Source organism: Portunus trituberculatus, chromosome 41 (assembly GCF_017591435.1).
Source record: "Portunus trituberculatus isolate SZX2019 chromosome 41, ASM1759143v1, whole genome shotgun sequence".
In the NCBI taxonomy this organism is placed as follows: Eukaryota; Metazoa; Arthropoda; class Malacostraca; order Decapoda; family Portunidae; genus Portunus; species Portunus trituberculatus.
In genome coordinates, this window is record NC_059295.1 from 35,331,604 (window position 1) to 35,359,119 (window position 27,516).

Genomic DNA, 27,516 nt, shown 5'->3' on the forward strand with positions numbered 1-27,516 from the left:
ACAACAACAACAACAACCCTACGAAAACGCCACAGATAATTTAAAAAAAAAATACCAATAAAAAATAATAAAAAAATAGATAAATAAAAATGAACCAACACTACCAACCCTTTAGTTCAACCCAGCAGTATTAAATTTGCTGAGTACAATCATCCAATCACTCACGAGAAGCAGTAACTGTCATGGCATCATTACCACCGGTGGGAAGAAGAAGAGGGAGACGGTGGCGTAGTGAATAAGGTGGTGAGTGTGGGATCAGGCAGACGTCCATGCGTAGGTTCGAATCCCACCACGTACCACACTGAAACTTTGCCATTTGTCGAGTGGTTTAAAGGCACCTACATGTCACCATGATATCCAGGTTCTAGGTGTAGGTGTAATTGCCTTACACCAAAGACGCTCTTGGGTAGGTGATTTGGACCCTGATATGGGTACCACTATAAATAAAATTGCCTGCGCCGTCAATGGGTGGAAGCTAAATAGCCTTTCCCATACTATTTAAGTGAACCTACAGGCGCTATAGACCATAACACACACACACAATAAAAAAAAACTGTCAAAACATTATATAGGGAAATGAAAACTGAGTGACTGCAAAAAGAGTAAGGAGAGTGCTGAGCGTAATTGGAAGTAGCGACGAGCATTAAACAAGGGCGGAGCATTTTACAAGGTAAGGGAGTATTTCGTTAATTAAATACATACTATGCCCTCCCTCTGCTTCCTAGTATTGCTTCTCTTTAACCTTGCTAATGTTTATGCTGTAGTTTTTGTGCGCGTAACTTCGAACGCTGCAGTCGCCAGCGGAAAAGGTGACTGGGTAAGACCACTTTATTTTCTTAACCGCTTCAGTACCATGACGCGTATTCATAATCCTTCTGCTTACTATCTGATAATTTTATACAGTTTTAGAAACTCCTGTGGGGGATTGAGATACTGGAGACTTGGCCATTAATCATATGACCTCCATAGACCCTTCCTAATGTCAATAAAATGGTCTAATCGTACACAAATCTCAAGGTAAAAATGTGTCCCAGTACTGAAGGGGTTAACTATAAATGTGCTTTTTTTTTCTGGCGAATGATGTAGTGCAAAGGGTATTGAAGTCCGATGAAAGAAAGTATATTCTCCATATTATTCATAGCATCAAAATGGTTCTTACAAGAGCATGTCGTAAAGGCTTTCAGACAATGAGAATATAAGAAAGAAATATAGTTAGGCTTAAGGAACCATTAGGCAAAGACGTGGCAGTTCCTATTTCCATTTATTCTCTTCATCTATAAACTTGTCTAACCTATTAACGCTCTCCAATGAAATATGTTCATCTCATTGGATTGGCTTATTCGATATGATTCCTTTAAACATTCACTGCCTCTATTCAATGACTACTGACTGATGTCCATACATTTCTCTCAGACAAAAATACTCATACATTATGTACACTTTACAATAGTTATTTTGTACTTAGTATAGGGTAACATATATAATTCCCCGGCTATCGGAAATCATACGTGAATCATACTTTACACTGAAATTGGCTGAACAATAACATTGTATTAACAACAGTGAATTAGGATATATATAACATTCCATTTCTAATTTCCCACAGTGTATGCTATTGTCCGCTTAAGGTCTTTGATAGTCACTGTTAAATGAAGGAAATGAGGCAGCCGACATTTGAAGACATGAAAGGCTGTTAAGTAGGTAATAGACAGTATTTTGTGGGATAAAGGTGAGAGTTGGGGAGTGAGGAGGGGGCTTCAAAAAGAGACTAGTATTGGTGGACAAAACGACAAGCACATGGAGTGGCTAGGGAGAAAGGGAGAGAGAGAAGAGAGCACGGCAAGTGGATAATCGGATTACCATTGGGATTAAAAGATGTAGTAGCAGTGTTACCGTGGATATGAAAACAAAAGAGGAAGAGAAAATAAAAAGCATGGTCAGAGCTACCCTTGACACGCGCCGCTCAGGTATAAACGGATGGAAAAGAAAAATCTATCAAAATAACATTCATTCTACGTGAAGGGAATGCAAACATCTACAGAAACAAAGTAAAGGATAAAAACATGAGAAAGTCAAATTCTTGGTTGAGTTATAAGATAGGTAAGCAAGTGAGCGCATTGGGTAAAATGTAATTAATAGATTAGAGGATCGACAAAACGACTAGGCAGAATAAATGAACAGATAGTGACAATGATATCGATTACGGGAAGGTGTGAGCGGTAAACCCATAGAATGATAAACAAGTGAAATTGAGAAGGAAAAAAATATAGAAGAGAAGATTCATGGTTATCATTTTTTTTTTTTGTGTGTGTGTGTGTGTGTGTGTGTGTGTGTGTGTGTGTGTGTGTGTGTGTGTGTGTGTGTGTGTGAAAAGAAAGAAAGAAAAAAGAAAGAAAGAAATATATTTATTGCTCAGACTTTTTTACAAAGTATGGAGCACAGCCCCTCAATATGTACATAATCTTATGTATCACCTAAACATTCGCAACAATGCATTAATAAACTGTGCCAGATTTATTAACAAGTTTACATTACCACTTTGCATCAGCTTGACAAATTTAAAATTATTTGGTTGCAATCTATAATATTCGGGTATGTATCTATTTCTCAATTGAAGAATTTCTTGATTTTGACAAATCAACAAAGCATGGTATTCATCCCCTATCAATTCATTATTACATTTAGTACAATAACGCACCTCTCTGTCTGTTTGATTATATCTACCAACAATGATTGGTAATTTATTATTTCCGTGCGAAGCTTTGACAAACTTATACGATTATTTTTATTAAGTTTAAGCAGGTATTCTTCAATTCCATAAATTTCTTTATATAATTTGTAAGTATTACAAATACCTTTATTTGATATGTTTTCGTACCACTTGTTTATCCATAAGTCTTTTAATTTTTGTTCAATCGCTTTTCTGAACCATTTAGGGTTACTAACTGTCTGCGCCATCCACACCCATGACATTCCACACTCTATACAAATATTTTTGATGTATTCTATCCATGGTGACAAATACAGACCGCTCGTATATAACTGTAATAAGCAATTATACATTATATAACTTAATTTAGTGTTCTTTCCCGTCACTAACCTAGACCAATAACTTATCATCTTACACTTAATAGTTATATCAAGAGGGTAAACCCCTAGTTCACCGTATACCATGTCTGTGCTGGTGTATCTATGTACATACAAAACGTGCTTCAAAAACTTCATATGTAGTAATTCTATTTCCTTATAGTACAATCACCCCATATTTCACAGCCATATGTAAGTACAGGTACAACCATCGTTTTAAACAGTTCTATTTGAATATCAACTGGCAAGTCATATTTACGTGAAGTACCAATGATGGAATACAGAGCCCTGGTTGCCTGTTCCTTAAGAGCCAACTCCCCTTTCCTGAATCTACCATTGTGGTTAAACAAGACACCCAAATATTTGTACTCGTTAACAACCTGAATAGTCTCACTCCCTAATTGAAAATTATAATTACTTGTTTGTACCTGTCCTCTACTAAATACAACAATTTTGGTTTTGTCACAGTTAACCTTTAACTTCCAATCTAGACAATAATTATGCAAAGATGTTAGCGCCTGTTTCATATTCACTTCACTATCACATAGCAATACTGTATCATCTGCGTACATTAGCACAAATAATTTCAAATAGATATTAAGAAATTCGTTATCAAAATCTAAATATTTACAATTAAGTTCAAGAAGTTTGTCCTGCAAGTCATTAATATAAAAAGCAAATAACAATGGTGACAAATTTTCTCCTGCCTTACCCCCATATTACACGAAAATGTGTCCGACAATTTTGATTCACCATCACACAAGATCTAACATTTTTATACATACTCTTAACAACATGTAACAATTTACCATTAACATTATCTCTAACCAGCTTAAACCATAATGCTTCCCTCCACACCATATCAAACGCCTTCTTATAATCTACGAACAAGCAAAATAATTTTTCTTTTTCCATTTAAACAAATCAATAATACATTTGAGCAAATACATATGATCCAGGGTTGAATATCCTTGTCTAAATCCTGCCTGTGTTTCATTGATGATGTGGTTCGCTTCAGAATACTGATTCAAACGATTGTTCAAGATGGATGTAAATAACTTTCCCATACAGCTTAACAAGGTAATTCCCGGTAGTTATTTGCGTCTCTGACGTCTCCCTTGTTTTTGTATAATGGTATTATTACTCCAATGGTCCACTCCATTGGGAAGACTCCTTCATCCAATATTTTATTAAACATCTTAACATAAAGAGGGATAATAGGTCTTGAGTACTTTTAATATATTCATTGATGATATTGTCAGAACCTGGTGATTTGTTATTTTCCAACTTATTGATGCATGTTTTTATCTCTTCAGACGTAATAGGGTTGTTCAATATGGGCACATTCCTCTCTTGGTTAATTTCATAGTCAATGGTGTCATTTCCTCGTTATCAATAGTTAATAATGCTTTAAAGTGGTCGTAAAATATCTCAAGATTAAGTTCACTCTCCTTGTTTCCTCCTTGTTCACCTTTTAATATTTGCCAGTATGATTTTGGATCTTTGCTTTTGTTTTCTCTCAGTTTTTTCACAACAATGGAATTTTCTTTATTTTTCACCCTTGTTATTTCTTTTTTGTAGTTTTTACTTTTCTCTCTCATAATACTATACGTGACAGGATTTTTTTGTTAATTGTGCTTGTTCTTAGCTTTGTGGTATTGCTTTCTGGCATTATAACACTGTTTATCATAACCGTTCATATTGGTGTTATTGCTCTTTTTAATGTATTTACTTTTACTTTTGTGGGGAAATACCTTCATAGCAGGTTCTACAAGTACTAATTGTAATTGGTGTGTTATGTCATCCACAGATAAAACGTGTGTGTGTGTGTGTGTGTGTGTGTATGTGTGTGTGTGTGTGTGTGTGTGTGTGTGTGTGTGTGTGTGTGTGTGTGTGTGTGTGTGTGTGTGTGTGTGTGTGTGTGTGTGTGTGTGTGTGTGTGTGTGTGTGTGTGTGTGTGTGTGTGTGTGTGTGTGTGTGTGTCAATGAATATGTGTGTTAGTATGTGTCGTTCTTTTAAACGTACAAAAAGTTACATCATTTATCTATTACGAAAGATATTACAAAAGATACACAGACATATAGATAAATTCATAAACTTATATTGTTCTAATTTCAATACATTCTGAGTCGTACAGGTATAAACTTATTTTTCGGTCCCTTTGTCCTCACATTTCTCGTCCACCACACCAAGCTGCTCCTTTTCCTCCCTTCCCAGGCCGCATGTCCAGCCTCCCTGTACTCTCTCCTTTGCTCTGCTTCGCCTCTCCCATTTTCTCCTGGTTTTCCCTCCTCCCCGTTGTTCCTGCCTCAACTGTTATTACTCCCTCCGCCGCCCTTCCGTCCGCTGGCCCTCCCGCAGCTCAGGGCACGCCGGAAACCCTGCTCGTGCCTCCTGCTGCTGGCCAACCTCACTGGTGACCTGATAGTCCCGCATAATAATGTTGTACGTAATCTCAGCCGCCCAAAATAGTAAGAAGAAACCCGGCTTACTCGCCAGCGATATAAACTGCACCATTATCCTCCCTTCCACATTGTTAACCGCCTCATTAAGAAAACTTAACTGCATGGAAGTAGGTTATAGTTTCCGACGCCATTATCGTATGATCGTGAATCCATATAAAGACCCGCCTGACTCCTGCCCCGCTGCCGCCCATTACTGCCGCCCTGCGCCCCGCCGCCCCTCACGCCGCCCACCCAACATTTTCCTAATCTTACTTTTCTTTCATATTTTATTTTGTTACTATTATTTTTACAGCAACGTGCACATTACTGCACTCCTTAGCGAGCTGATAAGAACCTTGCGAGGAAAATTAGCACTGTGTTCTCTCTCATAATGTGTGTGTGTGTGTGTGTGTGTGTGTGTGTGTGTGTGTTGGGGGTAGGCTGGTGTTCCATGTACGAGTGGGTGTCCGCAAACACAAACACACACACACACACACACACACACACACACACACACACACACACACACACACACACACACACACACACACACACACACACACACACACACACACACACACACACACACACACACATCCATATCGTAACCACACTAACAATTCTTACAATAAAGGCGCCGATTATCGATTTCAACAAGTTTCAAAGCTGTGTTCGAAAGTCTCGTAAAGAATTCCGTGTATTGGAATTTCTGGTGCCTGGGCCGCATGCCTGCTGACCAATACGGTTTAGCAAGTTCGTGACGTGGGGGACAACGCGTGTGCCAGGAAAACACTCTCGGTAGAGCACCCTGCCTCGCTACTGCTCAAGGGAGAGATGAGATGAGATCAATGACGTATATTTGAAATGTCATACACACCGCAAACACACAGGCAGACAAGTAGACAAAGCAATGAAGAAGGATGCACGTAATTGGCCAGTGAATCACTTCCCCCCACCTTCCACACAATGAAGCTTCCCATCTTTCCAAAAAGGTACGAGGTACATGTTGAAGCATGTCCAAAACTCATGAAAAACGAGGAAACTCTTCAAAACTTTGATTCATGAGCTAAGTTCCTTATTATCGGTTTTCCAATATTGACAAGACTTCAACAGGCGCTGTGTACATCTGCTGGCGCCACGCTCCCTAGAGTTTCATGTCACTTATGAAACGACACTCATGCAATACGCCGCTTCTCGCCAGCCACCGTCGCTCCCTCCCAGACGACGATGATACTTATAGAGAGAGTGAGTTCAGACGTGTTTGCTGTGTATTGAATAAAAACTCGAAAATAACACGCAAACCTCACATGTTCTCACTCACACTCCTCACATTTTTCCTCCAAGATCTTTACCAGATACTTTAAAAATGCAAGATGTCTATGTTATTTTCTGATCATTACTTTTCATCATCATCATTATTATTATCATTATCATTGTTATTATTACTATCATTATTATTATTATTATCATTATTATTATTATCATTATTGTCATCATCATCATCATTAGTTATCATTATTTTTATTAAGTAATATCAAATTCATCATTATTTTACTACTATTAGTAATATCATTATTATTATAATTACTATCATTATTATTATCATTATTATCATTATTCTCACCGTTATTACCATACCCTGACATTATCATTATCCATATAATCATTATCGTTATTTCCAGCATTTTTCATTAGGTTCTCATTAAAACTAATATTAATTTTTTTTTCTATTTTTGGTACGACAATTATCACATATAAACACATACACACACACACACACACACACACACACACACACACACACACACACACACACACACACACACACAAACACACACACACACACGATCATACATCCACACATACACTGGTGGCTCGGGCGTGCCTCCCTAACTATACACAACAGCCTCCACAGTATACTTCCGTCACGTAATTAAATATTTCAGTTAAACTAAATTCACCAGCAACAAATTATTCTACTAAAATGGCGTATTAAATCGAAATTATTCACGCCAATAACTCAATTAGGAAAATGATAATGAGAGGAAATACATGCAAATCGAACAAATTTTATGATACGTTTGCCGAGGCTGGTCACGTGTGGACTGAGGGTGAAAAGAGAGAGAGAGAGAGAGCGAGAGACAGACAGAAAGACAGACAGACAGACAGACAGAGAAAGAGAAAGACAGAGAGAGAGAGAGAGAGAGAGAGACAGTGACTTCCATGTTTATTCCTCCCTTTTCTTTCTCCTATTTCTATTTCTAATTTTTAGGCCTCCTTCCTTCTTGTCTTTTCTTTCGGCCTTCCAAACTAAACTCACTCAATTTCTCTCTTTTTTTTCTGTGTGTCCATTTGTATGTTATTCTGTCTGTCTGTCTCTCTGTCTTTCTAAGGATAGAAAGAGCAGTGATGATTTTGAGAGCAAGTTCAGTATTAGAGACACTAGCTGATAAACTGTCCATAATACTGCGTGTGGCTGGGAGAAAGCTGTCCTGGGGGAACTGTCATCCTTACCCAGAGGCGCCAGAGGGAGCAGTTATGGGGGAGAAGGCATCACAACTGAGGCCCATATTCTGAACCGCTTTGCTCTCTCACCATCACTGCTTTCCAAAGGTTCTAGTTCAAGATAATCGTGTTTTTAAGAGTACTTTTATGATTCTGGAGATAGATTAGCGAGATTCCTAGTATATTAAAATGAGAAGCTGTATAAAAAACCTGACTAGTCATCTCTGTGGCCTTGTAAAATTGTCGTAATGAGAAGGAAAGGCATTTCTTAATAAAAGCGTGAGTGTGGTGTTTCTAATGTGACATACATGAGGTATTTTAGAGTCCTTATAATACTAAGACTGGTGTGTTCCGATAGATGGATTCATTGTTGATAAAGAAATAGAAATAAGCAGGTTTACAAATAAAGTAGATGAATGGAATAGACTCAATCAGGTCCTCAGTGTTGAATTATTAGGGTGTTTAATAAGTAAAAAAAAAAAAAGTTCATGGATGAGAATAATTGTGGAAGAAGATAGGTAAGCTTCGTACAGTGACTTTGGCCTCTTTTACTTTCCTATGTAATTATGCTCTGTTAACTTTATCTTTATCCTCAAATTAGCGAAGTTTCCTCTGCACATGATGCGCCGATGAAACTCTTCCAGCTTATGCACAGTGATGGAGTCGCAGCGTGGGACACAAGGCTAGCGCACGGCAGGATAAGAGGTACGCGTAATGTGGCAGGAAAAATATATATTGCCTGATAAATAAATAATCTCGACAAATGAAAAAAAAAAAAAATGATACGAAACAAAAACTAGTCTTGGGGATCTTGGTGATGGTGATGGTGATGGTGATGCTAGTGATGAGGATGATGATGAATTAGTGCGACATTACGGAAGATGCAGAACAAGTGGTGATGAAAATCGTTCACTAAATAATATATCACCTTTCAAACTGATGTACGTATTGTATTTTCACTGCAAAAAATGATCAAGTACTAACCAAGCAAATATATGTACGAAATAAAGACAGCTAAAACATATTTCGAGGTCATTTGTAGAAATAGAATTAAATGAAAAAAAAATGCAACATGAGAAACTTAACAAAATATCGGGCAACGCTGTTTTAGGTAAATATTAACAACAATTAACAGACTGAAAGTACATATAGACATAGCAAACAGACACACACACACACATACACACACACACTAACTGCATTGAATATAATTTGGTATCCAGCTACACGTAAACATATCATTAATAATTGTTCTTCATATTATCTTCCCAATGAAACTTCAGCTAACAAAGAGAGAGAGAGAGAGAGAGAGAGAGAGAGAGAGAGAGAGAGAGAGAGAGAGAGAGAGAGAGAGAGAGAGAGAGAGAGAGAGAGAGAGAGAGAGAGAGAGAGAGAGAGAGAGAGAGAGAGAGAGAGAGAGAGAGAGAGAGAGAGAGAGAGAGAGAGAGAGAGAGAGAGAGAGAGAGAGAGAGAGAGAGAGAGAGAGAGAGAGAGAGAGAGAGAGAGAGAGAGAGAGAGAGAGAGAGAGAGAGAGAGAGAGAGAGAGAGAGAGAGAGAGAGAGAGAGAGAGAGAGAGAGAGAGAGAGAGAGAGAGAGAGAGAGAGAGAGAGAGAGAATAGTGAACAGGAGAAAAAACTTTACATTACTCTTGAAATGGATAAGAAAACAAAACTTCAAGTAAGAGATAGAATAAAAAAAGGCATAAAAAATAAGATACACGAAAAAATAAAGTAATAAAAGAAGGAAGTACAGAAGGAAAGTTAGAAAGCAGTAATGGTTTGTTGCTGAAGTTTATCTGGAAGAATGAAAGTAAAAAAAAAAAATAAATAAAAAAAAAAACGGGCCTAAAACACCCGTTGTGCACTCTGAGCCAAAGAAGAAAAAGAAAGAAGAGAAAGAGTATCTGGGAGTGCTTGTTTGTCTTAATGTGAACGTGTGTGTGTGTGTGTGTGTGTGTGTGTGTGTGTGTGTGTGTGTGTGTGTGTGTGTGTGTGTGTGTGTGTGTGTGTGTGTGTGTGTGTGTGTGTGTGTGTGTGTGTGTGTGTGTGTGTGAACTTATATATTTGTCAGTGATATATTTGGTGATACTAGTATAATGTAACATTCCAAGTGACAGACATACAGATATACATTCATTAACACACAAAGGAACAGAATATCTAGATACATAGATGAAAGACAAGTAGATGTATGAGAGAGAGAGAGAGAGAGAGAGAGAGAGAGAGAGAGAGAGAGAGAGAGAGAGAGAGAGAGAGAGAGAGAGAGAGAGAGAGAGAGAGAGAGAGAGAGAGAGAGAGAGAGAGAGAGAGAGAGAGAGAGAGAGAGAGAGAGAGAGAGAGAGAGAGAGAGAGAGAGAGAGAGAGAGAGAGAGAGAGAGAGAGAATGTAGAATTGAGTTACTGCTTCACTAAAGTCAACTAACACAGCAACGCCCTCCTTCATCCCTGGAGTCTTATGGTGACGCCTAACAGACACCATTTCCATCCCTAGTGAGTCTGCCATGTTCTGCGTTGCTATCAATACAATCAATACATCTCTTAACTTACCAAGAAGCAGGTTTTATGTTAATTTTCATTTACTAAACAGGATATAGACTCTTATGTATATCATATTTTTCAATCTGTGGAACACCACCTCTCCTCTACTAAACCTCATCTTCTTTTCCTCACCGAAACACAGCTATCTGAGGCAACTGACAATAGCCCCTTCTCTGTTCCCTCCTACTTTCTCTATTCTCATTTTCATTCCAAAGCTGGATGTTGCGTCTATGTACGCAACGACTTAACTTGCTCTCGTGCCCACGCTCTTGAGTCTTCCGAATTTTCCACCATCTGGCTACGACTCTCAAACTAAATTCATCTGTGCTGTTTATCTCTCCCCTAACTCTTCTGACTATTGTAATTTCTTCGACTACTTAACTTCTAAAGTGGAGCACATTCTGTCCCTCTACCCTTTCGCTGAGATTTCCATTCTTGGAGATTTCAATGTTCACCACCAGCTTTGGCTTTCCTCTCCTTCACTGACCACCCTGGTGAACTAGCCTTCAACTTTGCTATCCTCCATGACCTAGAGCAACTGGTGCAACACCCTACTCGTATTCCTGACCGTCTTGGAGACACGCCCAACATTCTTGATCTCTTCCTCACCTCTAACCCTTCTGCTTATGCTGTCACCCTTTCATCTCCGTTGGGCTCCTCCGATCACAATCTCATTTCTGTATCTTGTCCTATTTTTCCAATCCTCCGCAGGATCCCCAAAGCGAAGGTGCCTCTGGCGTTTTGCCTCTGCCAGTTGGGGGACCTGAGGAGGTATTATGCTGATTTTCCTGGAATGATTATTGCTTCCGTGTCAGAGACCCATCTCTTTGTGCTGAACGCATAACAGAGGTGTTAGTATCTGGCATGGAGGCGTACATTCCTCATTCTTTTCTCAACCTAAACCTTCTAAACCTTGGTTTAACTCAGCCTGTTCTCGTGCTATACATGATAGAGAGGTTGCCCACAAAAGGTACTTGAGCCTTCCATCTCCTGAATCTCATGCACTTTATATCTCTGCCCGGAATCATGCCAAGTCTGTTCTTCAACTTGCCAAACACTCTTTCATAAATAGGAAATGTCAAAATCTTTCAAACTCAAACTCTCCTCGTGACTTCTGGCATCTAGCCAAAAACATCTCAAATAACTTCACTTCTTCATCTTTCCTCCTTTATTTCATCCTGATGGCACCACTGCCATCTCTTCTGTCTCTAAAGCTGAACTCTTTTCTCAAACCTTTGCTCACAACTCCACCTTGGACGATTCTGGGCTTGTCCTCCTCTCCTCCTCCCTCTGACTATTTCATGTCTACAATCAAAATTCTTCGTAATGATGTTTTCCATGCCCTTGCTGGCCTAAACCCTCGGAAGGCTTATGGACCTGATGGGGTCCCTCCTATTGTTCTCAAAAACTGTGCTTCTGTGCTTGCACCTTGCCTGGCCAAACTCTTCCAACTTTGTCTATCGACTTCTACCTTTCCTTCCTGCTGGAAGTTCGCCTACATTCAGCCTGTTCCTAAAAAGGGTGACCGTTCTAACCCCTCAAACTACCGTCCTATAGCTTTAATCTCTTGCTTGTCTAAAGTTTTTGAATCTATCCTGAATAGGAAGATTCTCAAACATCTGTCACTTCACAATCTTCTGTCTGATCGCCAGTATGGCTTCCGTCAAGGTCGCTCTACTGGTGATCTTCTGGCTTTCCTTACTGAGTCTTGGTCATCCTCTTTAGAGATTTCGGTGAAACTTTTGCTGTTGCGTTAGACATATCAAAAGCTTTTGATAGAGTCTGGCATAAAGCTTTGATTTCAAAACTGCCCTCCTACGGCTTCTATCCTTCTCTCTGCAACTTTATCTCAAGTTTCCTTTCCGACCGCTCTATTGCTGCTGTGGTAGACGGCTACTGTTCTTCTCCTAAACCTATTAATAGTGGTGTTCCTCAGGGTTCTGTCCTGTCACCCACTCTCTTTCTATTATTCATTAATGACCTTCTTAACCAAACTTCTTGCCCTATCCACTCCTACGCTGATGATACCACCCTACATCTTTCCACGTTCTTTCAGAGACGTCCAACCCTTCAGGAAATCAACAGATCACGCGGGGACGCCACGGAACGCCTGACTTCCGATCTTTCTAAGATTTCCGATTGGGGCAGAGAAAATCTAGTAGTTTTCAATGCCTCAAAACTCAATTCCTCCATCTATCAACTCGACACAACCTTCCAGACAACTATCCCTCTTCTTCAATGACACTCAACTGTCTCCTCTTCCACAATGAATATCCTCGGTCTGTCCTTTGCTCATAATCTTAACTGGAAACTTCACATCTCATCTCTTGCTAAAACAGCTTCTATGAAGTTAGGTGTTCTGAGGCGTCTCCGACAGTTTTTCTCGCCCTCCAACTGCTTACTCTGTATAAGGGCCTTATCCGTCCCTGTATGGAGTACTCTTCGCATGTTTGGGGGTTCCAGTCACACAGCTTTGCTTGATAGGGTGGAATCGAAAGCTCTTCGTCTCATCAACTCCCTCCTCTGACTAACTGTCTTCAGTCTCTTTCTCACCGCCGAAATGTTGCATCCCTTTCTATATTTTATCGCTATTTTCATGGTAACTGTTCTACTGATTTTGCTAACTGCATGCCTCCCTCCTCCTGCGGCCACGCTGCACAAGGCTTTCTTCTTCCTCTCATCCCTATTCTGTCCAACTCTCTAATGCAAGAGTTAACCAGTACGCTCAATCATTCATCCCTTTCACTGGTAAACTCTGGAACTCCCTCCCTGCATCTGTATTTCCGAATTCCTACAACTTGCCTTCTTTTAAGAGGGAGGTATCGAGGCATTTGCTCCCCTAATTCTGGCTGACGGTTTTGGCACTTTTTGAAGTCTTTGGAGAGCCAGCTCTCAAGTGGGCCTTTTTCTAACTTTCTTTTTTTTTGCCCTTGGCTGGCCCTCTTCCCTACGTAAAAAAAAAAAAAATATTCACCGTAAAACATTGTGCAGCGTATATTACGAAAGTGTTACTCATGCATCAGGAGAAGCAAGAAGTAGAGCACGAACACGATGGTGAGAACGAGTAAGAGAGAAAAACAAAGAACAAGGAGCGGCGGGGATCACTTTTCGCACTCTCAAGGAAACAAAAACCGACAAAGAAAAGGAGAAAGTTAAACAAATACACTAACAAACAACCGAGACCGGAGACAAACAAGAGAGAGAGAGAGAGAGAGAGAGAGAGAGAGAGAGAGAGAGAGAGAGAGAGAGAGAGAGAGAGAGAGAGAGAGAGAGAGAGAGAGAGAGAGAGAGAGAGAGAGAGAGAGAGAGAGAGAGAGAGAGAGAGAGAGAGAGTAAAAAGAAACTTGTGTGCCAGTCAGCCAGGAGGAGAGGACGTATAGAACGAGAGAGAAAGAGAAACTAAAAATGCACTTTTGCTTGTTAAAAATGCATCTTTTCCTCTGTCCGTCTGTAAATAGCATTGCCTCGGCGAGTCCGTTCATATCGTTCATTACTGCAATTTTCACTCCCGACTTTTTCCGACTCTCTTTCTCTCTCTTTTCTCCCAGTGTCTTTTGAACCTTGGATATCACCATAAAAATCAGGCAATCAGGACTCAGCCGCACATATCACCCGCATTAACCCGCCAGTAATCTACGTAGCAGTCAAACACGCACTCCACCTGCCGCATCCAAAATATATCCAATCAACTTGTTCACTCATCCGCGGATTAGCCAGTCAGTTGATTCACCCATCCGTGCACTACCCAATCATGCTCCCTTCATTCCTCCTCTTCCTCTTCCTCTTCCTCTTCCTCCTCCTCCTCCTCCTCCTCCTCCTCTTTCCCTTCTTTGCTCCGAAAACTTATTTAAACAAGTAACAGTTCTCCAATTAAATTAGGAACTTAATTAAGACCTGGAACAAAATTCGTCTGTTTCAGTGGATTTCAATCACTCTTGAAAAATGGCATTATTCCGTTGAGCGATCACGAGGGAGGGAGGGATAGACCGTGGGCGGCAGAGGGAGCGCAGGCAATGGAGGGAAGGATGGAGGGGGAAGGGAGGAATAGCATATGAATAGAAGTGACAGAGGCATAGATGGAGGAAAGGATGAGAAGGAGGGAAAGAATGAAGGAAGAAAAAAAATGGAGGAAAGAAGAAACGAGGGCTGCAGGAATGACATAATGGAAGTGATAGAGGCATGGGTGGTGGAAAGGATCAGGAGGAAGGAGGGAATGGAGGAAGGAATAGAAAGCAAGAGGGTGGTAGACTGAGAAACAAAGGTTGAAATAACGAAGACAAAGTAAATGGAAAAAAAGAAAGGGATAACAGGAACAGGAAGAGAGACTAAAGGAATAGAGATGAAAGGATAACAAAGAGAGTAACGAGGAAGAGGAAAGACAAGGCGGAAAAGCTTCAAGAGGGGAGCGGTGGGAGGGATGGAGGAGGAGAGATGAATAATGGCAAATCTAGAATAAAAAAGGAGGTTGGCAAAATTACACTCTTCAAAAATAGTCACAAGGAAAATATAAACAAAGAAGTTCCTGGAAATCTGTGAGAGAGAGAGAGAGAGAGAGAGAGAGAGAGAGAGAGAGAGAGAGAGAGAGAGAGAGAGAGAGAGAGAGAGAGAGAGAGAGAGAGAGAGAGAGAGAGAGAGAGAGAGAGAGAGAGAGAGAGAGTAATTAAAATCTCCACCACCACACTTTGATTTAATGCGCTTTTATTACCAAACAAAATCTTACAGAGCAGTTATTGTTTAGGTTAGTAAAAACAGTAATCTAATTATCAACCTTTAATACGATCATCTGCGTGTACAAAGAAAAAAAGACAAAGACTGACTGGAAATGCTATATTCTATTCCAGTTGTTTATTGTATGTACGCTTCAAACATGCATTTATGAATATGCAAGAAGGATAAATGTCATAAAAATTTCAAAAGCACGTTCATTAAAAACTCAATCATCACACTACTTGCTTTCTGTTTAAGCCTTTCATGTTTTATGCTAAATTATGCATGTATGTATGTATGTATGTATGTATATATGTAAGTGTGTGTGTGTGTGTGTGTGTGTGTGTGTGTGTGTGTGTGTGTGAGAGAGAGAGAGAGAGAGAGAGAGAGAGAGAGAGAGAGAGAGAGAGAGAGAGAGAGAGAGAGAGAGAGAGAGAGAGAGAGAGAGAGAGAGAGAGAGAGAGAGAGAGAGAGAGAGAGAGAGAGAGAGAGAGAGAGAGAGACGTGCTGCAAAAGAAAACAAAATATAAAGGAAGAACGAACTACACCGCACACACACACACACACACACACACACACACACACACACACACACAGAGCAGGCAAGGTTATGGTGATCCTTCTTCCAGTAAGGCGGGAAGCATCAACAACTTAAAATTGCTCCTACTTTCTCAACTAATCTCTTTGGCTGGCCTGGCGGAGGAGGAGCCAGACCCTGCTAACCCAATCAGCTGAGTAGTGAGAGTGCAGAGAGGCGGACGGACAGACAGGCAGGAAGACAGGTAGTAAGCTTCAAATTGACCACACACAGACTCTCTCTCTCTTTCTCTCTCCGCCCAGGAACTCACCAGGCTCTCACGAAAAGCATTGTTGGACCGCTCACACTAGCCAACACTGGCTTACCCCTCGACCATTACCTTACTTCTGTTTTCCTGTCTGTTTGTCTGTCTTCTGCTTATCTGCCTGTTGTCCTTTCTGTTTGCCTCTCTGTCTGATTTCGTGTATATTTGTGGTGGAGTTTTGTCTGTCTGTGTGTCTTATATGTTTGTTTTACTTCGATATCAACTAAGGGGTAAAAAATTTCTCTATCAATGAATGAATCCCAAGCAATGACACTCGTTAAAACTCACAGCAGGTTAATTGAATCTATGATGACTCAACACAACACACGAAACCTTACCAAAGCTGCATCCTGTAATCGCTATATATATAAAGCGTTAATATTTGCATTTAAACCCAGTAAAAGTAGACCCAAATTTATATACAAGTAGACTATATATATATATATACTCCTTACGTGGATGCTAATGGTGGTAAGTCGAGAGAATATTTATGTTTAAAAGTCTCAGTTCTGATATTCGCAGTACGAGAGTCACCTTAGCCTCTTAAGTACCATGACGCGTTTTCATATTAATTCTGGTTACTATTTAATGATTTTATACAACTTCAAAAACTTACGTGAGGATTAAACTAGTGAAAACTCTGGCCATTAATCTTGTGACCTCCATAGACCCTTCCTAATGTCAATCAAATCGTCTAATCATACCCAAAATTCAAGGTAGAACTAAGTCCCAGTACTGAAGGGGTCAATTCTCTACTGCTCACTTTTCTGATTCTTAGCGTATGAAACCCCAGATACCAAGGAGGAATAAACCATGCCATGATCGTTGAAGGAGAAGAACTACATGTGTCCCAGTGGCAATTAGAGAGGTATTACACAGACGGGTTTGTGAGGCTCTGATTCGCTCCCCTCCGCCGCTCCGGTAAGTACTAGTAGAAGTAGCATTAATTTTCTTACATCCCAGCTGTATATATTTTTTCACACTCACACACACACACACACACACACACACACACACACACACACACACACACACACACACACACACACACACACACACACACATATAACTCTGGAATCTATTCATACTTTGCTTTACTATACTTTCTTCGTTGCGTCTTTCTTTTGCCATGACGTGCGTGATGTTTTCCCATTTCTCCTTTCTTTCCATTCTCATTCGTAATTTTTTTCCTTCTTTCTTCCAGTGGCTGGCGGTCTTTTTCCTTTCTCCTCCTCCACAAGCCAGCAGGAGCCACTGAAGTTTGCGAGGTGGCCAGGGCAGCAGCCTCAGTAAAGGAAGCTGGAGTAGGCCCGGGAGACCCATTCTCCCCTCCGTCCCGACAAAACCTTGGGAGCAGAGCTTGCGGGGCCCTCAGCTACACATAACTCAGGGTGGACTAGTGCGGGAGCCTCGACCAGCGCCTCTCGCCCATCCTGAGGTTTATAGAAGCACGGAACATGTGGATTTGCTTTCGGACATGACCTTTATACATGTGCAAGAAGTGATGCCTCCTTTGACTACCGACCTTTAAATGTTTGACTTCTACATCGTTATAATAGTCATTACTTGTGATGGAGCAGTAGGGCAAAGCAGAGGCAGTAATACCATTGACACAAACTTATAATGTGAATAAAAACGTAGGTAGCAATGAAGGCTCTTGGTGGTGGCAGCCAGACATTGCTAAGTACAGATCTGCGCACGTCTCTCTCAAACACACACACACACACACACACACACACACACACACACACACACACACACACACACACACACACACACACACACACACACACACACACACACACACACACACACACACACACACACACACACACACACACACACACACACACACACACACACACACACACTGCAGGTCGATATGAAGTTAAAATAGATAATAAGGCTCTTTTATTACTTTTTGTACACCATAAACTTGCTAGAGAATATGAAGACATACTGACAATACATCTTGGGAATAAAAGATGAGTTAGCGTAGGAAGAGAACACTGGAGAAGAAATATTTAACGCCCGAGGTACTGTGTATAAATCTTTAAAACCACATAAACCACCGCCACCGCCACGTCGCCCACCATGAGAACCAGCGCCAAGCGAGGAAACCGCTCATACTAAACTGGAACGAACTATTTGTGCAAAGAACTTTGAAAGAGAAATGAGCGAAAATTAAAGAACAGAAATTCATGTCAAAATATTAAGAGGGATTTACATTACTATGGTAACAGAATGTGATTATTTCTTCCTAGCACTAAAAGGGGCAATAGAAAGAATCAGTAACTTATTACCAACACTAATGATAATCACATCTCCTTTGTGACGACAAACGAAATATCAAACATCCAACTTATAAAAAAAATTGAAGTCTAATGAAAATTACTTCCCACCATATTATATTCTCATTTAACACTTCTTTTTCCTTTGTGTTGCCCTTGGTAAGTGCCTCGCTTAAGAAAAGTAACCATTGAACCATAAAGAAAATATATATACCTAGAAAAACGTTCAAAAAGTTTATAATTGGCAGCAAAATAATAAAATAAGGGAAAAATCCTTGGAAAAAGAAAGAAAAGTTAACTTATAATACGTCTAAGGGCGTGGCGTGGCGCAGCTAATAGCAGGGGGGCTGAAAGTGGACCTCGCGGGCACAGCTTTACTAATAGGCCCAAGGTCATTGGACGCCCCTCTCACGCAGCGGCACATCCAGCCCTGCCTGATGGCTCCTCATATGAGCTGTAGGTCCTCTCGTGTTTATTATGGTTGACTTAATCGCCATTACGTGCCTGCTGTTAAACATGTACACGTGTATCGGATACCGAGGGGTGGAGTGTTTGATATGATACTTTTTCCACTCATCTCTGTCGGTTGTATATCTGGTTCAGGCCACCTAAAGATAGTTAGCTTTTTTTAAATGGAGGATTTAATAAAGTTTTGTTTGAGTAAGCTAGAATACAAAACGGGGAGGTGACAGACAGAAACAAGTGGAAAAGGTTAGAGAAAGCTTCCGTATCGCAGTGCAAGCATTAGGGCGTGCTGTGGTGATGAGGCAGTCCACAAGTGAGAAAATCTTAACGTTGCATCCATAGCACTCTCCTAAGACTAAGACGTCAAGGGGATTAATGGCACGTAAGTCAAAACGCACATTTTCTCCAGTAGTTGCAATGCCAAAAGCGTCTCGGCGCCCCACCTGCCTGCAACGCCTCCTCCGCCACGCGTTGGTATTCCGGGGACGAGCGACCTACGCCCTAAATCAGCGGCTGGGTTCGTGTTGAGCGTATTGATTAGAGACAGAAGTAAGTGGTGGTGGACTTGTTTTTCAATACCTCGAGCGTCATGGCTGAGGCGAGCGAGGCGAGGTGCGGGCGTTGGCGTGTGCTCGGGTGGCTGGAATCCAGCCATGAGCACCCTTGAAAACCCGCTCAGACAATCAATAAATGCCAATTAAGGCCCAAATCGCTTTCCTGATGCCGTTGGTTTCAGGCGAGAAAATCACGCTCTTCGTGTAACTTTCTTCTTCCCACAATCACGTTTGGTATTCAGGTTTCTCGCGCTCTTCTTTTTTTTTTTATAGCCTGAAATCACAGGAAAATACTACACACGGGTTGATAAATACCTCTTATCGCATGAAATGGGTGTGGCCAAAGAAAGATTTATGCGCTGCAATTCTAATCTCTCCCATCATTTGTCTCATTCTTTCTGTTCCATTGTCATCTGTCACATCATTTCGCCACGGACAATATCTCACTCACTGGAGACTTACTGCTGACGCCACTACACCCTACACCACTCTGCCACCACTCTCGAGGACTCCTCTGGCCTCTTCTTCCCTCAAGAACCCTTCTCACCCGCCCGAAGAACCTGCTGGAGGCGTCCTTAATAACACCCTTCACGTTCCCTGAGATCTATACGACAGCTTGGATATCACTGCGATCTGGGACGCAATAGTGTTAGACCCGACACGATACCGCCCTGAAAACTATTGTCTTGAGTATCGATGGATAGACTAAGGCTATTGAGGTTTTTGATACGTCGACATCACTGATTTGATGTATGTGTTGTGGTCATACATTACAATCACATGTGTATGGAGGTTCCCGCCCATTCGCCTGTCCCAAGGTACATACACGAGCAGCGCTGATGTACACAGCAGTAGTTAGCGTGACTACTACAGAATGAAACTTGGTTTGGGTTCGTTATATCAAAATCAATCCTTAATACGCTTATTCCAAGGTGTGTAGTGAACTGAGTCCAAGCCTCTAGCTTTTCCTAGAAGCAGTTTAGATCGGACAGAATAAACAAAAAAATATTTGGCTTGCCTAGGCCTACCTATAAGAGCACAGACATTCCAGATTCTAAGCCTGACGGAAAATCCTGGACATGTCATTAGAACTCTCCTTCCCTTCATTCCCCACTTAACTTCGATTTTGTGTCTGACCTGTCCACAAAAGTACCTACGTCCTCGCGTGTGAGGGCGGTGGGAGTGTTGCCTCTGACCATACTGACGTGGACGTAACGTGATTACTGCAGTGAACATAACACTTGTCCGTGATGTTAATTAAGATACACTTCAGTACTATGCGAGGCGTGCTGTGCCTTAAATAGTTAAACCTTTCACTGCCATAGTCTACCTTTGTTAACATTGCGAGCACTGTTAAGAAAAAACAGTTTCCATAGAAAGAAAGAAAAGAAAAGGATTGATTTTGTCTTTTCTAGGTCAGAGAAATATCTAAGAGACTTCAGCACATACCTAAGTCATAAGTAAATATAGGAAAGTGTTTGTCCAGCAGTGAAAGTGTTAGGGCATATCAATTAGTTAAGATAAAACTTTAATATTTCTTCCTAATGAGTGACACTTAATGGCTCACAGTTTTCAACAGTAAAGATGAATTGAAATAAGAACGGAACTTTTCTCTCTAAACACACACACACACACACACACACACACACACAGAAGGGGTTGCACACAGCTTGACGGTTTTCCCACAGTTCCCCCTCCATCACGTGGGTGTCCTCGGAGGGGCGGCCACCTTGCTACTCACATACACATTGCTCACCAGCGACTCTGCAGGTTTGCGTTCTCAGTACAGGACCATAAGGCTCGTGTTAAAAAAAAAAGTTTCCATAATGTTTAGAGTAGGTGGAAAACGAGTGGTGTGTGTGTGTGTGTGTGTGTGTGTGTGTGTGTGTGTGTGTGTGTGTGTGTGTGTGTGTGTGTGTGTGTGTGTGTGTGTGTGTGTGTGTGTGTGTGTGTGTGTGTGTGTGTGTGTGTGTGTGTGTGTGTGTGTGTGTGTGTGTGTGTGTGTGTGTGTGTGTGTGTGTGTGTGTGTGTGTGTGTGTGTGTGTGTGTGTGTGTGTGTGTGTGTGTGTGTGTGTGTGTGTGTGTGTGTGTGTGTGTGTGTGTGTGTGTGTGTGTGTGTGTGTGTGTGTGTGTGTGTGTGTGTGTGTGTGTGTGTGTGTGTGTGTGTGTGTGTGTGTGTGTGTGTGTGTGTGTGTGTGTGTGTGTGTGTGTAAATCAGACTGTTTGCTTAGTTGGAGATGTTGGTTTAAAAAGTGTGTGTGTGTGTGTGTGTGTGTGTGTGTGTGTGTGTGTGTGTGTGTGTGTGTGTGTGTGTGTGTGTGTGTGTGTGTGTGTGTGTGTGTGTGTGTGTGTGTGTGTGTACCCCTGAGTGCATGTGTGAGTGTGTGCGTTGTATGTTTTACTGTGCGAGGTACCTAACCTGCTCAACTCGTCGATCATAAGAAAAAAGAGAAAAATATATATTCTTTTTACGAGATGCATAAAGTGAAACCATCCTGCCCGGGTTGAGAGCTTCCAGTGAATATGAATGCTGAGTGGATCACTACGGATGTGTATTGAGCAGGTGCAGACAGGTAGGTAGTGGAGGGATGGAGAAGAGGAGGGAGAAGGGGCTGAGAGAGAGGGAAGGGGATCGGAGGGAAGAGGAACAGTGATGTAGGGCACAAATATACAACTTCACGTGCAAAAAAGAAATAGAATACAAGTTGATAAAAAGATAAGCAGTTAGATGGGCAAGTGGATGATGGTGAGGTGGTGGGTTTGTAAGTTGAGGGGCGGTAGTTGGTCGACTAGTGTATCTCAGGTGTCCATTGTAAGAGTGGGGACATACTGGCGGCAGAGAAGGAAAAGGCAGGATGACTAGTGATGCATCTATGATATGGTGGTGGTGGTGGTGGTAGTGGTGGCGGTGAAAATGTGTTGAAAGCTGTAAATATAAGTGACAGATGCCTTCAAAGTGAACCACCACTACTACCACCACCACCACCACCACCACCATGACCATCATCACCGGCTACAGCAGCTATAAATCACTACTCGCACAGTCACTGCAACGCCATACAATCACTGAACCTTCAACACCACCACCAACGCCACCACCACCACCACCACCGCTCTAACCACTTCCGTTACTAACCACGCTGCGATTAGTCTATAAGAGCCTAAGTGGCGGTGATGATGAGGACTGGTGGTGGCGGTGGCGGTGACGGAAGCGGTGTGATGATGGAGGAGGTGGTGGTGGCGACAGTGGCATTAGTGGTGGTGATGGTGGTGGTGGTGGTGAACTGTGGCGGGTGTCGTCGATATCAGCACCATGCACCGCCACACACCATCGATTCCCTGATGCATGATATACTGGCCACTCAGGCGCGCGGTTATGCCCTCCCCGCACAGGCTCAAGCTAATGTTTGCTCCGAGAGAGATGTATGAGGTGCGCCCACGACAAATTGGCAGATCCCGCTGGCTGATTAGAAGGTGCTTGGGATATGGAAGGTGTTGCGCCTTTGTGCGACATTATTATCGTAACAAGAAAAACGATAAGGAGCGAGAAAGGGGAGTGGTATGTTTATATTGTTATTAATTTTTTTTATTACCTGAGTGCCGTGTGATTAGGTTACAAGTTTTCGAGGTGTTGCACACGTATTTTCTCCTCGCAAGTCTTTATTCAAACGTCAGGTGGGACTAAGAATACACCTGGAATGGAAGTATTAACCTCTACTTCAGTCGCATCTCCGGCAGGAATTAGAGACAGGTCGCAGGTGGACGTGGTGCTCGAAGCCGTATCGACTTTATCATTAATACGGAATGTGGGTTGGTTGAATATCAAACTCCCGCCAGCCGTCCACCACCCACCCCTCGTTCTCCTCATGACGCGGAGATCGTCACCACCTACACGAAACACTCCACTACTACATCGTGGTGCACTTAACGTGGTGGACATTATGACGTTCCTGCACCATCTCCCTCTCCAGCCATCACTCACGCGGCACTCACCACCGCCGCGCCACACCGCCACAAATCACCGCGACATAACTTTAGGTAAAATGTTTTGTTGTGCGTACATAAGGCTGCCCTGCAAACACTGGGAACGCTGTTTGGCGTCGCTAAACACACACACACACACACACACACACACACACACACACACACACACACACACACAATAGTATAGATTTTTTTTTTCAGTAGAATAATATCATTTGTAGTTTAGAAAGTATTACAAAGCTAATTCAGCGCAACACAATACATAATGAATCAATATATGTGAGATATACACACCGAAGTTCGAAAACCTTTAATTAATTATGCTTTCTTTAAAATTACTGGCAATACAGCCATTAGTACCAACACTGGCTATACTGCCACTTACATTATATCAACATTATTGTTAATCCATAGAAAAATATGATAGTAAGGACAAAGGTTGAGGGTTTATACATTCACATTAAAAATTCCAGGGATTTCATGAACGTTTCATTGCAGCATCAGGAAAGAAGCGACACGATACCACCCGGTGTAATATTAATCATTCTAGTGTATCCCATGAGCAAGTCTTTGTGTGAAGCGACAGGTACTGTTGGGTAACGCGCTGCCGCCCACAGTACATGTTAGCTCATTTCTCTGTGATGGTCTTTCTAGCTGCACGCAACACATATACACTCTCTCTCTCTCTCTCTCTCTCTCTCTCTCTCTCTCGCACGCACACACACACACACACACACACACACACACACACACACACACACACACACACACACACACACACCGCGTAGTGTAGTGGTTAGCACGCTCGACTGACAATCGAGAGGGCCGGGTTCGAGTCTCGGGGCGGCGTGGCAAATGGGCAAGCCTCTTAATGTGTGGCCCCTGTTCACCTAGCAGTAAATAGGTACGGGACAAACACACACACACACACACACACACACACACACACACACACTCTCTCTCTCTCTCTCTCTTGAAATCAGAAGGGCGAAACATGCAATAAAGTGTGAGCGTGATGGTATGTTATAAAAAAAAGTTATTTATTCCTTGTTCATTTGCAGCTTTCTCTCAACTGCAATTAAATACCAGACACTTACAACGCCTTTACACATGAGGTGGGCGCTATACGCATTTTATTCAGGCAGCGCAGGAATTCACCAACTCCAAAACACTGGCGACAAAGGGAGGCAAGTGTATATAGCGGTGTTCTTCACGCGATTTTCCCTTTAAGTTACCACAATGCAAGGGACCAACACATGTCACCTAACCCAACCTAACCTAACACAATCTAACTTAACCTAGCCTAACCTAACCTAATCCAACCGAACTTAACTAATTGCATTTTTCAATCTATACTATTTTTTTTTTCGTTGTGACACTTAAGCTTGAACGCATTTTCTACAAGTCAAACGTGGCTCTCTGAGGGTTTGGGGAGGATGGAGAAATTTTTTTTCACCTTGGTTCCCATCAGAGCAGCGAAGAGAAGGTCTCACTGTCCAGAGGGAAACGCAGCCGCTGAGGGAGACTTTTGTACAACGCGGGTAATGAAAGGACGGAAAGAAACGTAAAGGGAATGAAATTAAAGTGAATGCGAAGGGAAGGGAAGGGAAGGGAGAGGAGGGAGGGAGGGAGGGAGGGAGGAAGCAAAGAAGACTACACAAGGGGACGGGGGAATAGAAAATGAAGGAAGCGAAGGGAAAACATAGGAAAAGGAAAGAGAATCAGTGGTATACTTTTTTCAAAGCTCTTATTTTATTCGTGAATCAGATACTTATTCGCCTCTTTTCATGGAAGAAGTAAAGAGGTTAACATGCAAAAAGTTCAACTGAAAGAAAAGAAAATGAATTAAAAGAAAGCGGGATAATAACACCAGCACCTTTTCTTTGCCGCATCATTAGCAATAAATAAAGACCACCATAAATGTTAAGAAAATGACAGTCTAAAGCAGGTAATGTGAAAGCAATACAATTACAAGGCGCACTCAGGAGAAATAACACCCACGCATGATATATGAACGGGTACTCATGAAGACACGTCATCAATAATGCTAGCTAGCTACATAATTGATACTAACCTGCATGATACGTCACAGAACCTCAATAGATAACAGACCTAAAGAAGATACATGTGTAACAACAACAAACCATTAACAGAGCTATGACATCAATACTTCAATAATTCTACCTTATATGAGTGACATTTAAACGCTTGCAGGTTTTGACACGCATTTTATATCTACTGCAACCACGTATGAGATCGCGTTTTCGATAATGTGATAGCTGAACCACGCTGCGAGGGAGATGCCAGCGTCAGACGGATGCTCCTACTTTGAGGCGCCTTGCTCTCTCATCATGACTATTTTCAAATGCTATAGGGATGATTAACAGGTTCTTAAGAGTCTTTCTCATGCTAGAAATGTGGAAATCTTGTTAATTTGGCACATGAACTATAAAGACATATCCTTAAGAACCGGATTAATCTCAAACAGAGTATCAACGAAGGCTTTTGAGAGTAAAAGTGCAGCGAAGAAGTGTTTTATAATATAAATCAGACTCACTTCTTATTGAAACACTTGTACAGCGTCACCCCCCTCTTCCCCCCCTTTCTCTCTCTCTCTCTCTCTCTCTCTCTCTCTCTCTCTCTCTCTCTCTCTCTCTCTCTCTCTCACACACACACACACACACACACACACACACACACACACACACACACACACACACACACACACACACACACACACACACACAGCTCTCACATGTCACCTCTCACTCGCACACCTGCAAAACCTCACTTGTTACCCACACGCCTTCCCATTGTCACCTCTCATTTACATACCTGTCAATCGTCACCTCTCACCTACACATTTGCCCCTTATCACATCTCATCAACACACCTGCTGATTATCACATCTCACCTACACACCTGTCAATTATCACCTTTCACCTACACACCTGCCCATTGTCACCTCTCATCCACATACCTGTCCGTATTCGGCCCCGACAGCTACATTCCACTTTCCCGGGGACACAGCTGGTGCGTTGAGGGAGTAATCCCACACCTGACATGAGTTAAGTACACCTGTACAAAAAGGGTAATTCTCACACACAAAAAGAGAATTCCATGGCGGGAATGTTACAAATAAACGTTTTATATGAGAAACGTTATATTTTTCGGGGAAGAATTACTGTTTGTATGGTATTCATGGTCACACTACAATGCTTAAGTTACACAGATGATTCAGCCACGCAGGATCCCTAATACTCGTCCAATCATTTATAAACGGACCATTGTCAATCGCCCTAAAATAATCAACATACATTGTCTTTCTTCACAACCACCGTACACAGTCATTGCATCCTAATGTGATATCAATTTACTTACAAAAACAGTCATTCAGTATCATGTCCCCCGGCAGCGCAGCGAACGGCATTATTCAATCGTCGTGGTGCATCATTACCCCAGCGTTGTATTGTTCTAATAAAAGATGTTATTACGATACCTGGCAGGGCTGTGAGCCGTCCACTGGCCACTACTGATGACTAAGAGACCGCAAAAAAAAAAAGACATGAAAAGTAATGACTGGGAACTACTAGAAATACAAAAGTTAAATCCAAAACCTTGATCAATACGCTTAACATCACCACCTCACCATTCTCTCCATGACGTGAAGATGTTACACGACCTGATTTAGTAAAAGTCATACTGTTATAAATATATATATATATATATATATATATATATATATATATATATATATATATATATATATATATATATATATATATATATATATATATATATATATATATATATATATATATATATATATATATATATATATATATATATATATATATATATATATATATACAAACACTACTAAAAACACTTACAGTTCTGTTACCTGCTGCACAATTTCGTGGATAAGTGAATGTTTACTAAAGATGAAACCTGAGGAAGAGGAAAGAGGAAACCTGAAAAGAGAAATGTATATGGAAGAGAAATCGAGAGAGAGAGAGAGAGAGAGAGAGAGAGAGAGAGAGAGAGAGAGAGAGAGAGAGAGAGAGAGAGAGAGAGAGAGAGAGAGAGAGAGAGAGAGA

General features: G+C 41.5%; 1 non-coding gene across 1 annotated transcript; it reads left to right on the forward strand.

Moving 5' to 3' along the window:
* Positions 1-24,194: 24,194 nt before the first annotated feature.
* Positions 24,195-24,266, forward strand: Trnav-gac. The gene has a single exon. It is a non-coding gene; the product is annotated as a tRNA-Val (tRNA).
* Positions 24,267-27,516: the final 3,250 nt, after the last annotated feature.